The sequence below is a fragment of the Neodiprion fabricii genome, chromosome 4 (assembly GCF_021155785.1).
Source record: "Neodiprion fabricii isolate iyNeoFabr1 chromosome 4, iyNeoFabr1.1, whole genome shotgun sequence".
In the NCBI taxonomy this organism is placed as follows: Eukaryota; Metazoa; Arthropoda; class Insecta; order Hymenoptera; family Diprionidae; genus Neodiprion; species Neodiprion fabricii.
The window spans coordinates 8,652,238-8,664,821 of record NC_060242.1 but is presented as its reverse complement, the minus strand read 5'-3'; the positions used below and the strand labels follow the sequence as shown (position 1 = coordinate 8,664,821).

Genomic DNA, 12,584 nt, shown 5'->3' with positions numbered 1-12,584 from the left:
GGCAACGGCCATACCACGTTGAAAGCACCGGTTCTCGTCCGATCACCGAAGTTAAGCAACGTTGGGCGCGGTCAGTACTTGGATGGGTGACCGCTTGGGAACACCGCGTGCCGTTGGCACCTTTTTTTTTCTTGAAAATGATTCGAAGAAATCTGGACTTTCGGACGGTCTTTTTTAACGAGTCCTACCGTGATTTCACTTACTGGTAGTTTTTCTCTCATTGTTAGACGTTCACTGGGTGTGAAATTAGTGGAAGTCAGTGGGTCAAGAAAAGTTCTAAAATTTGACACATTGACAGTTGTGACTTCCGCGTAATCTTGCTGCGCATCATTTTCTCCGTAAAAACTGCATCACTCAGATAGTGGAGGAGATTCATGTCCATCGGCAACGGCCATACCACGTTGAAAGCACCGGTTCTCGTCAGTCATCGCGGTGCTATTGACCGATTACGACATATTCATGTTATTGGCCAAAGTATTTGCCTGGTGGTGAAATCTTAGCACGAGAAGTGTGGGATACGGATAAAATCGCTTATTCTTTAGTGAACGAACACCAACGCATCTTCGCAAGTGAAGTTGATAACGTGTTGGCAGAGGGCCTTACCCCCTGCCACTAAACTTTAAGTTGTCACCATCAAAAAGTTATGGAAACCGCGCCGCCTCCAAGCAATCTCCAGGTACCGACTAGGTCGTAGGTGAAAAGAAAAGCCGCGAATCCAACAAATGATTCAATAATCATTTCGGAGGTAAACATCGATGATAAACCAATATCAAAGCACATGGACGATAAGGATTTGCTCAGCAGTGCTAAAAAAAAATACTAGCGCGTCCGGAAAAATACCGACTGTTTCGACGATGATTTTAACATCAGAAGAACGTGGCAAAGGTGCAAAATACATGCCTAAACCCAACCTCGTAGTAAGGAAAAAGATGAAGCCTGAAATTGCAGTGGAATCTGGACCATAAAAATTTTGCGAAATTCCAAAAATTAGCAAAACTACGGAAAAAAACACCGGCAACCGGGATGCCGGGGCACCAAAGGACAGTTGGATTCCTGAGACAGCTGTTCCAAACTTAATGGGATGAGTAGCTCATGAACCTTCGGAACTAGAATTGAAACTAACTGACGCGCTGCATCAAATCGAAGAGCTGAAAAAATCGAACCAGGAATTAGCTTCGCAAATCGAGTCGCTCAAAAAGAGGATGAATCATTCCGCTACGATGCACGCGGTACCACAGTCGGAATTCAGACCAGTGAAAGATGTTTACGCTAACCGTAAACAGAACAATATCCCTGAGGTGAGCGGATTACGATGTGATGATCATCAACAACGTCCGTCGACCAACGATCCAGCTGCGTTTCCAAACAACTCCCACCCGGACGTTTCTTGTGTTTCCTTCGACGACCAGCGCCAAGATGCGGCAAGATCTTCTCTACAACGACAACAGACGTCACGCCAGCCGACCGGTACCGCGATGTCCTCGCAATTCCAAATAAACCAAATGAAACCTCCTCCGATTGTAACATTAGGTCAAACAGCTAAAGTCATCCTAAATTTCATGTCAGTCACAATGAATACTCGAAATTTTCACATGAAAAGAATCAGACATAATAAACATTTGATTCAAGTTAGCAACAAGCAGGAGTACAAACAGACTTGCGAACGCCTGAAAGAACGGAAAATTAACTTCTACACCTTTACCCCTAGCGAGGATAAACCCAAAAAAATTTTACTCAAGGGTATCGAGGGTGACTTTGACCCTGAGAACATCTTGGAATATTTGCAAGCACAAAAGGTTGATGGCTTAGAATTCATACAGGTCTCAAGTTTTTCAACAGCAAACTTGAAAAAAATTAAGAGAGTCTTACCTATATTCATAGTAAAAATGTCAACGGATAGTAATGTGTTGAAATTAGGAAGCGTAAAAAAAAATTTGTATCAAGCAGTGACGTGGGAAGCGCTGAAAAAAACTAGCAGAATACAATGCAAACGTTGCCAAAGGATAGGCCACGTGGCCAGTAATTGTAATCTTGACTTTCGATGCGTTAAATGCGAAATTTCTCACGAACCTGGGAAATGTAGCATCAAGCCGCAGAGTGCAGACACGTTGAACGATAGATCCATAATTTACTGTGTGGATTGCAAAGCGTACGGCCATCCGGCATCGTACCGAGGCTGCCCAAAACTAGTCGAGTATAATAAGATTATTAGAAAAGAAACTGAAGAAGCCAGCCAACATAAACAGATTGCTTTACAAAAAATCAGCAAAGCGGTAGATTTCAAGTCCACTTATAGTGCAATCGTAGCAGGCACCAGAAATAAAGAGCGCCAACCAGACCCGAAATCGGATCCGGGAGCAGATTCAATCGTCGAGATTAGGCCTGAAAAGCCGGAAGCGCAAAAGTATGAAGGTAGCGACGGTAATAAAAATTTCTTTGAATTTCTCAATAACCAGTTACTAAAGATACAAGAAGCTGTGGCTCAGAATTCGCTCAGTATTCAAAATTTATACTTCCATCTTGATAACCTTTTTTCAACGGATGACACGTAATGGCAGTAAACAAGCTCAGGTTCGAATAACTCAATATTATCGCGATTAATGTGAATTCGATTATCACTATACAACGTAGGACTAACCTGTCGGAGTTAGTAGCCAAGTATAAACCGGACTTTGTCCTTTTAGGTGAAACAAAGCTTAGCAGTCGGTTCAAAATATCTATCGAGGATTATTCAATGATCAGAAACGACAGACCGAATTCCACGCAGGGCGGCGGAACGGCAATCCTGATAAAGAACCCAACGGAATTTGAGCAGATTGCACCGGTATGTTTGTCAGGCCCAAAAGTCTTGGAAACTTCGGTCGTGAAACTAAAATTCAATAACTGTTCTAACTTATTCATAATTTGTCCCTGAGATCGGCAGGTTCTTTGAAGAGTTGGAATTATCGGATCCCGCGGACCTGTATAGTTTGAGTACCTCCAGTTCCGTTGTCATTCAATTATTTATAACAAAGTGTTTACGTAAAATAATCTTTCGGCCTTGTTCTTTTCCACCGCCTCCTTTTATTTATTTCCTGCATCTCGTCTAGGTACGTATTGATGTGAGGTATTAGAATTTAAGCAACCGGAGGGTAAGTTTTTGAGCCTCGTTTCTGATCATGATACAGTCTAACACTGAAAATCGCAACCACTGAGGGTACTTCAATTATTCCCGATTGGTCGTACTAAACGTATTGAAGCTGAATCTCTTGGTAGAGCTACTATGAGAGAATGTTGCAAGCGCGTAGTGCTCGCATCGAAGGCTAAAACTCACTAGTCATATGATTGGATTCTTGGTCCTTTGCTAAAGAGATAAGAGGAATTACCGTTCCTAAAGATTACTCACTTATATTGTTAGATGTGTCATCTCTATACACCAACATTTCTACCAATTTAGTTATAGCCATTGTAAAGAAAAACTGGGCGCATATATCGAAACATACAGCCATTCCAAAAATAGAGTTTATAAAGGTCGTGGATATATGCTTAAATTCTACTTATTTCGCACATGGTAACAGTTTTTACAGGCAAATTTATGGAGTAGCCATGGGGTCACTCATCAGCCCGGTTGTAGCTAATCTTGTTATGGAAACTTTAGAACAGTCTGTCATAAACGCCTTGCCCTTTGAATTAATGTTTTACAAAAGATATGTGGATGACATAATTACATGTGTACACAATAACGATATTCAGCGATCAGTGAATGCATTTAATGTATGTATATCAACCACGTATGAAATTCACGCATGAATTAGGAGAAAATAATAGAATTAGCTTTCTGGATACGTGGATAATTAATCATGAGGAAATATTGCAAACAGATTGGTATCATAAACAAACCTGGTCTGCTAGATGTATTAATTTCAACTTACACCATCTGCTACAATATAAAAAAAGTGTTGCGATCGGTTTATTTAATAGAAGCATTATACTCTCGAATGGGCAGTTTAGAAAAAGAAATCTAAAACTAGTACGTAAAACATTAAAGAAAAACGGCTATCCTGACAAATTGATTAGACATTTACAGGAACAAAGAATATATGAACATTACAATAGTTGTAATGATGATAATTGTGGTAACAACAATGAAAAATGTCTAGGATCAAATCCCTTTATCGAGGGTTTGTCGCAAAACATAAAAAATACACTGCGCAAAGAAAACATCAACGTGTCATACAAAATCACCAACACGTTAAATAATTCATTTACATGTTTAAAATCAAAAACGCCCGCGCTTGAACAAACTAATATTAACTATAAGATTAACTGTATAGATTGTGATGAATGCTACATGGGTCAATCTTCGCAACATTAAAAAAAAATGATCGCTAATCATAAATATGATATCAAAACACGTGATCCAGACAGATCGGCATTAGCCATATCACGCATTAGTTGAAGGGCATAAGTTCAATTTTGAAAATGTAAAAATCTTAGGAAAAAGAGACAAACTGGCACAAAAGGATTATAAAAGAAATCATACACATATCGAGAAATAATACCATGAACGCAACGAACGCATCAGTTTCTCTCGATGCTCGTGTTGACGAAAGGGGCCCACTTGAGACCAACGTCTCGCTGTTTATCTGAGGCGATAAGTGGCTAGGACAAAGGGGCTGGTGAGTCCCACGAATCGCTAAGGGATCGACGCTTCGAAGGCGACGATCACTTCTCGATAGGATTGCAAACGAACAACATCGTCATCTCGAGCTCGTCATCACTCGTTGCTTGCGACGCTATGTAACTTTGTACTGATTTACAAATATAACTTACTTACGCTAATGAATAATTCGGCAATATCTTACAACCGTTTACAAAAGAACTGATATTGATAATTTAAGTCACCTCTAGGCAGAAATTTTATAAGTCGCAAAAAGAATACGTGTTGAAGGTCATATAAACAAAGTGCCAGTATATCAACAATCGCGTAGACAAATGTACGAAATTCAAACATTGTTGTTATAATTAACATTAGGAGTGTCAAAATGACAGATGGATAGTCACTTCCTTCTGAAACACCATGTAAGCAGCATCGTTAAGGCTAAGGAATGTCTAAAAATGTAAGTTTGTAATATTTTATTTTCATACGACGACTCATTAATAATATTCAATCCATTGTGAATTGCATCTTGTCATCATTGACGGTTTCACCCAACGAAAATTAACTCATAGAATAAAAACAGTCACGAACTTCAAACTGATACGATTAGAGTTAACATGTTTGTAAGTTTTTCTTGTCTATTCCAAATCTATCACTGTGTTTTAATTATGGGTTAAAATAAACTTTTCTTCGAAGTAAAAAAAGCACCGGTCCTCATCCGATTACCGAAGTCAAGCAACATAGGGCGCGGGGTCAGTACTTGGATGGGTGAACGCTTGGGAACACCACGTGCCGTTGGCATCTTTTTTTGTCTTCAAAACGTATCAAAGAAGTTTGCATATCTTTATGATTTTACCAATGATTATTTTCGCGATTTTACCTACGCTCATTATTTTTCTAGAGAAATTCACTGGGTTACAAATTGGCGTAAGTCAGTGGATCAGAAAAAGCTCTGGAATTTCACACATTGACGGTTCTCACTTCCGCGGAATCTTGCTGCGCATCATTTTGTCCGTAAGCACTCCATCACTCAATAGAGAGGCATTTCGAATTTCTTCCAACCTACGCGTTTGCACTCGAAAGATTCATTTGTTTATCGAGATGAGATTGTAGAGATTCATGGCAATCGGCAACGGCCATACCACGTTGAAAGCACCGGTTCTCGTCCGATCACCGAAGTCAAGCAACGTTGGGCGCGGTCAGTACTTGGATGGGTGACCGCTTGGGAACACCGCGTGCCGTTGGCATCTTTTTTTTTCTTCAAAACGATTCGAAGAAGTTTGGACTTTGGGACGATCTTTTTTAACAAGTCTTACCGCGATTTCACTTACTGGTAGTTTTTTTTCCCAAACATTCACTGGGTTTCAAATTAGTGACAGTCAGTGGATCAGAAAAAGCTCTGCAATTCCACACGTTGACGGTTCTCACTCCCGCGTAATCTTGCTGCGCATCATTTTGTCCGCAAGCACTGGGTCAATCAATTGAGAGACATCTCTGGATTCTGACACGCCGAAATTCTTCCAACGTACACGTTTGCAAACCCTACAGATTTGTTTGACTTTCGAGATGAGATGATACAGATTCTATTCCAACGGCAACGGCCATACCACGTTGAAAGCACCGGTTCTCGTCCGATCACCGAAGTTAAGCAACGTTGGGCGCGGTCAGTACTTGGATGGGTGACCGCTTGGGAACACCGCGTGCCGTTGGCATCTTTTTTTGTCTTCAAAACGTATCAAAGAAGTTTGCATATCTTTATGATTTTACCAATGATTATTTTCGCGATTTTACCTACGCTCATTATTTTTCTAGAGAAATTCACTGGGTTACAAATTGGCGAAGTCAGTGGATCAGAAAAAGCTCTGGAATTTCACACATTGACGGTTCTCACTTCCGCGTAATCTTGCTGCGCGTCATTATGTCTGTAAGCACTCCATCACTCAATGCAGAGACATCCTAATTCCTGAAACAACGAATTCTCCTCAGTCTACATGTTTACAAATCTTACTGTATATTTGTTTGACTTTCAAGATTAGATGACAGAGATTCCTTTCCATCGGCAACGGCCATACCACGTTGAAAGCACCGGTTCTCGTCCGATCACCGAAGTTAAGCAACGTTGGGCGCGGTCAGTACTTGGATGGGTGACCGCTTGGGAACACCGCGTGCCGTTGGCATCTTTTTCTTCTTGAAAACATTTCAAAGAAGTTTGTATATTTTAATGGTTTTTCCAATGAGTCTTTCCGCGATTTCACTTCCTGATAGTTTTTTTTCTCATTTTCAGAGATTCACTGGGTGTCAGATTGGTGTAAGTCAGTGCATCAGCAAAAGCTCTGAAATTTCACACACTGACGGTTCTCACTCCCGCGTAATCTTGCTGCGCGTCATTATGTTTGTAAGCACTCCATCACTCAATGCAGAGACATCCTAATTCCTGAAACACTGAATTCTCCTCAGCCTACATGTTCACAAATCCTACTGTATATTTGTTCGACTTTCGAGATGAGATGATAGAGATTCATTTCCATCGGCAACGGCCATACCACGTTGAAAGCACCGGTTCTCGTCCCAGTCGCGTTCCGTCTCACGTTCCAAACGTATCGGCGCTACATAAATACGATTAGTGACACAAAAGGTAAACATAACCTCACAGAGTCCCCACAAATGCCTCCGGCAGTGGATCTCAGCACGGTAATCACACCAATCAATAACAGAAAACGCAGTGCAAATGCAAATACAACTAATGCTAAAAGTAAAATCACCAAAATGATTAACCAACAAGGAAATGGACCCGCTATTCCATTGTCAAACAGATTTGATCCACTCGCAAATGACGACATGGAAATACACGAGGAAAGCACTCACCAACAGATTAATAATCAAACACCACCAACTGCAACCCACACGCAGAATACACCACCAAAAAAAGAAAAGAAACCTCCACCAATTGCCATCCACGGTAAGGTTCAAGACCACTCAAAGATAACAGAACTCATAAAATGCTTAGTGAAAGAAAAATTTTACATAAAATATCATCAATATCACACCGAGATCTTCACAACATCAAAAACTGATTATGATAACCTAGTGGCGCATCTGAAAGCCACGGGGGTTAAGTTTCACACTTATTCCCTAAAAAATGAAAAAAAGAAAACTTTTGTAATTAAAGGACTGCACGAGGTAACCAAACCGGAACAAATACAAACTGAACTCCAAGAAATTGGTTTTGATGGCACACAGGTCAGTCTAATGAAAGGCACTAAGTATCCAATATTTATGGTAGCAGTTTCAGCTGACACTCACCTCAAACATGTCAAGCAAAAAGCACAACTATTGTGTAATACCGTAGTCACTTGGGAAAATTACGAAACTAAAAGAAGAGCCTCACAGTGTCACAGGTGTCAAGAGTGGGGCCATGCAACTGTCAACTGCTTCGCAGAACCAGCATGCCTAAAATGTAGTGAGGCACATTTAACTAAAGACTGCCAAAAACCCAAAACGACACCAGCAAAATGTGTCAACTGTGGTGGTGAACACCCGGCAAACGCCACCATCTGCGACGCCTATCGCAAAAGGATACAACAAATAGCGAGTAGATCAGCTAACGCGAAGCAAGCAAAAACACAGCCACCGAACGTGACACCAAATCTAAATGACCAGCAGCACTTTCCATCACTTCGAGTTAGGACTGCAGAGCCAAACGCCAACTTCTGGTTTAACAGCGGAGTACAAAGTAATTTAAGCAATAGGTTACATCAAGAAAAACTTAACACTAACATTAATAATAACTATCACGTAAGTAATGAAATGACTGACTTCCTAGAGCTCACTAATGTAATTAAAAGCATTAATAAACTTGCCGATATTAAAAAAATGTTAAGACTAGCAAAAGAACTCCACACAAATTTACAAAAGTGCTCAACACAGACAGAAAAATTTAGCGTATTCGCTGATTTTACAGCTAAATTAGAAACACCATAGATAACATAAAAATATGTAGTTGGAACGCAAACGGCTTAAAAAATAAATTAGGAGAAGTTATCCAATTTTTAAATAGTTATAAAATTGATATATTTTTAATTAATGAAACTAGGCTAAGTGATAAAGACAAACTTAAAATCAAAAATTATAATTGTGTACGTAAAGATAAAGGTTATGCAGCAGGTGGAGTTGCAGTGTTAATTAAAAAAGATTTAGCATATAAGGAACTTAGTATAGACAATAATATTACTATAGAATATATTTCTATCAAATTAGCAAGTAACATTTGTATAATTGCAGCTTACAATAGCCCAGCTAATGATTTTACAACTCAAGAATTAGATTCTGTTCTAGGTATTGGAGATAAAGTACTGTTGGTTGGGGATCTTAACGCCAGACACCTCAGCTGGAACAACCATATCAATAATAACAGAGGATTAACGTTATTTAACTACACCCTTGCTAATAATTGCAGTATCATTTTTCCAGACGAACCAACACATTATCCCACTAATAACTCCACTCCTACCACCATAGACATTGCTATAAACAAAAACATCAGTCAAGTTTCAGACATGAAAGCCCTACATGAACTCAACTCAGATCACACACCGGTTATAATCGAACTAGGATCACAAGAAAGAAGCTGTGCTCAGAAAACCGTCTATGACTACAAAAAAGCTGACTGGGTTAACTTTAGAAAACACCTTGATCAGAAAACAATTCTCACACCAACAATTAAAACAAAAGATGAGCTTGATCAAACAATACTGAAATTCACCATCGACATCCGCAATAGTATCGATAAAACTATCCCCAAAACAACATTTAAAAACCTACATGATAAACTGCCACATAGTATACTGCGAATGATCAAGCAAAGAAACCACCTCAGAAAAATCTGGCAGCGCTCTAGACAAAATAAAGACAAAGTTGAAGTAACAAAACTCACTCATCAAATAAGAACAGCTATAATCAACCACAGAAACAAGGAGTGGTCCAATAAATTGGAAAAGTTGAATCCTAACGACAACTCGTTGTGGAGAATGACTAAAATACTAAAAATGGAGGACAACAACATCCCATCGCTAGTAAAGAATGGTGTTGAAGCCTTCACTGACTACGATAAAGCCAACATGCTGGCAGACCAATTTGAACAGGTTCACAATATAGATCTAGTTAATAATACATCCGATCAGGACAACATAATAAAACAGGTAAAGAAATATCTAGAAGAAACTGATAATGAAAACTGGGATAAGTCTATAACATCGCCACGCGAACTGTCATCTATAATCAAAAAGCTACCTTCTAAAAAAGCACCAGGACAAGACACCATACAGAATATAGTTCTTAAAAATTTTTCACGAAAGGCACTTGTACAACTCACATATATAATAAATAACTCAATCAAGCTATCCTACTTTCCGCAGCACTGGAAGACAGGACAAATTGTACCAATCAAAAAACCTGGTAAAGTAAGCACAGATCCTAGTAGTCATCGCCCAATTAGTCTTCTTCCGACGATGAGTAAAGTCTACGAAAAGGTGATTCTCAAGAGACTCATACAACATGATGAAAAAAACAACATACTAGTAGATCATCAGTTTGGGTTCAGAAGCAAGCATAACACAGTACAACAGGTAACAAGAATAGTAAACGACATCTCAATTAACTTCAACAAAAATCTAGTCACAACATTATTATTACTTGATATAGAAAAAGCATTTGACAGAGTGTGGATAGATGGCTTAACTTTTAAACTGATAAATTACAATTATCCACCGACAATTATCAAACTCATCTATTCATATTTATCTGACAGACACTTCGTCGTATCTCTCAATGGAACGATATCAACTAGAAGAAAAATCAAAGCTGGTGTTCCACAAGGCTCAGTTATTGGTCCTATACTTTTCAATATCTATCTTAACGATATTCCTACCTTTCTTAAAACGAGCACAGCACTATTTGCAGATGATACAGCCATCTATGCACACTCTTTCAGTGCCATCACCGCTGCCAAACAGTTACAAGTACACATAAACATACTCGAAAAATTCTACACCATGTGGAAAATTTCACTAAACGCATCTAAGACTGAAGTCATAACATTTGCCAAGAAGACGAGCAACACAAGAATAATTCAACCCATAAAAGTATACAATCACAACATAGAACCAGCAAAGACAGTCAAATACTTAGGCGTCTACTTAGATCCCAGACTAACATACCACACTCACATCAAACAAGCAATCAGAAAAGCCTTTATAGTACAAAAAAAAGTGTATCCTCTGATGGTTAAAGGCTCAACACTGACAATTAAAAATAAAAAACTCATATACACGATGATCTTAAGACCTATCCTGACATATGCAGCCCCGGTGTGGTGTGGTGCATCCCCAACCAACTTACTACTTCTCCAAAGATATCAAAATAAATGTCTTAGACTCATTCTCTCAGAAAACAGATACGCGAAAATTAAAAAAATGCATGAGACAACTGACTTAATGTACATAAAAGAGTATATATATAGACTAGCAAATAACTTTTATGACCAACAATTAAATAACAATAATTTAACAAAAAACATTACAAATATAAGAAAGTATAATATACCACACACGTTTAAACACAAACTACCTTACCAAAAACTAGAAATATTTAATAACATAAAAACCTAAGCAACTGAAATAAATGCTACCTGATAAACAGCATACAGGCACATGCCTGGAACAATTCTCAATCACAGGTTTTTGCGCGAACTTTTCCTGTATTTAAGTCAATTACTACTGCATTTGCTACAATACTGCATTCAAGTCTTAAACAAAACATTTAGAAAATAAGTTAACCACTTAATGTAAAACAAAATGTTAGATTAAGCTTAAAATCTAAGCCGGAGTTACATAAACTAAGATAATTATAAGTGCAACATTGTAAATATTGTACATTTATTGTTTCATCTAATAAATAAACATAATTTATAAAATTAAAAAAATGGTTCTCGTCCGATCACCGAAGTTAAGCATCGTCGGGCGCGGTCAGTACTTGGATGGGTGACCGCTTGGGAACACCGCGTGCCGTTGGCATCTTTTTTTTCTTGAAAACATTTCAAAGAAGTTTGTATATTTTAATGGTTTTTCCAATGAGTCTTTCCGCGATTTTACTTCCTGGTAGTTTTTTTCTCATTGCTAGACATTCACTGGGTGTCAAATTAGTGCAACTCAACGGATCCAAAAAATTTTCAAAATTTCATACATTGACAGTTTTCACTTCTGCGTAATCTTGCTACGCATCATTTTGTCCATAAGCATTGCATCACTCAGTTCAGAGGTGTCTCGAAATCCCAAGAAACCGATTTTGTGTCAGTTTTCGAATTTGGCAATTCACAGATTTGTTTGGTTCCTGCGTGAGGTAACTTTTTCTATAAATGCTCTTCAGGAGTTTGCTTATTCGTATTTTCACGAAAATTATTATGCAATTTTTTACTCACGATGTATCAAATCAATATAATTTGGTAAAAAAAATCGACAGTCTCGTATTCAACGTGATCTTATCGTTCATGTGACAGTAACTTTTTATAACATGAATAATTGCGACTACCTTGTGGTTGTATGTGAAATCTGTACTTCGGACGATACTCTGGCTACGATCGGGTATGTGCGAAAAATCATATTCTCCTGTCGTAATTTCATTGTTACGTTACGGTTATCCGCGTATTTGACACGTATTTTGAACATCACTTTGCGCATATGTATATGCTTCTGGTATGTAGCAAAAATCGTGCCCTCCTAACGGAACCTTAAGGCTACCTCACAGTTCGATGCAAATGATTTATTTCGGACGTTTCTTGGTCTTCATTTCCAGTACGTACTGAAAATGATATCGTTACGACTTTACGTAAAGCTCACGATTTAGTTACGTAGTTATTGCTAGATATACATCGTATGTGATAAATATATAT

The 12,584-nt window shown here is 38.6% G+C and overlaps 1 protein-coding gene and 4 non-coding genes across 10 annotated transcripts in view; 4 read left to right on the top strand and 1 right to left on the bottom strand.

Moving 5' to 3' along the window:
• LOC124181759 lies at positions 1-119 on the top strand. The gene has a single exon (XR_006870564.1). It is a non-coding gene; the product is annotated as a 5S ribosomal RNA (ribosomal RNA).
• The window catches only part of LOC124179789 (protein artichoke-like), a 263,799-nt gene that overhangs the window by 27,173 nt on the left and 224,042 nt on the right, over positions 1-12,584 (bottom strand). The gene's annotated exons all lie outside the window — the stretch shown is intronic.
• Positions 5,768-5,886, top strand: LOC124181818. Its single transcript, XR_006870619.1, has one exon. It is a non-coding gene; the product is annotated as a 5S ribosomal RNA (ribosomal RNA).
• On the top strand, positions 6,233-6,351 carry LOC124181750. The gene has a single exon (XR_006870561.1). It is a non-coding gene; the product is annotated as a 5S ribosomal RNA (ribosomal RNA).
• Positions 6,698-6,816, top strand: LOC124181875. Its single transcript, XR_006870650.1, has one exon. It is a non-coding gene; the product is annotated as a 5S ribosomal RNA (ribosomal RNA).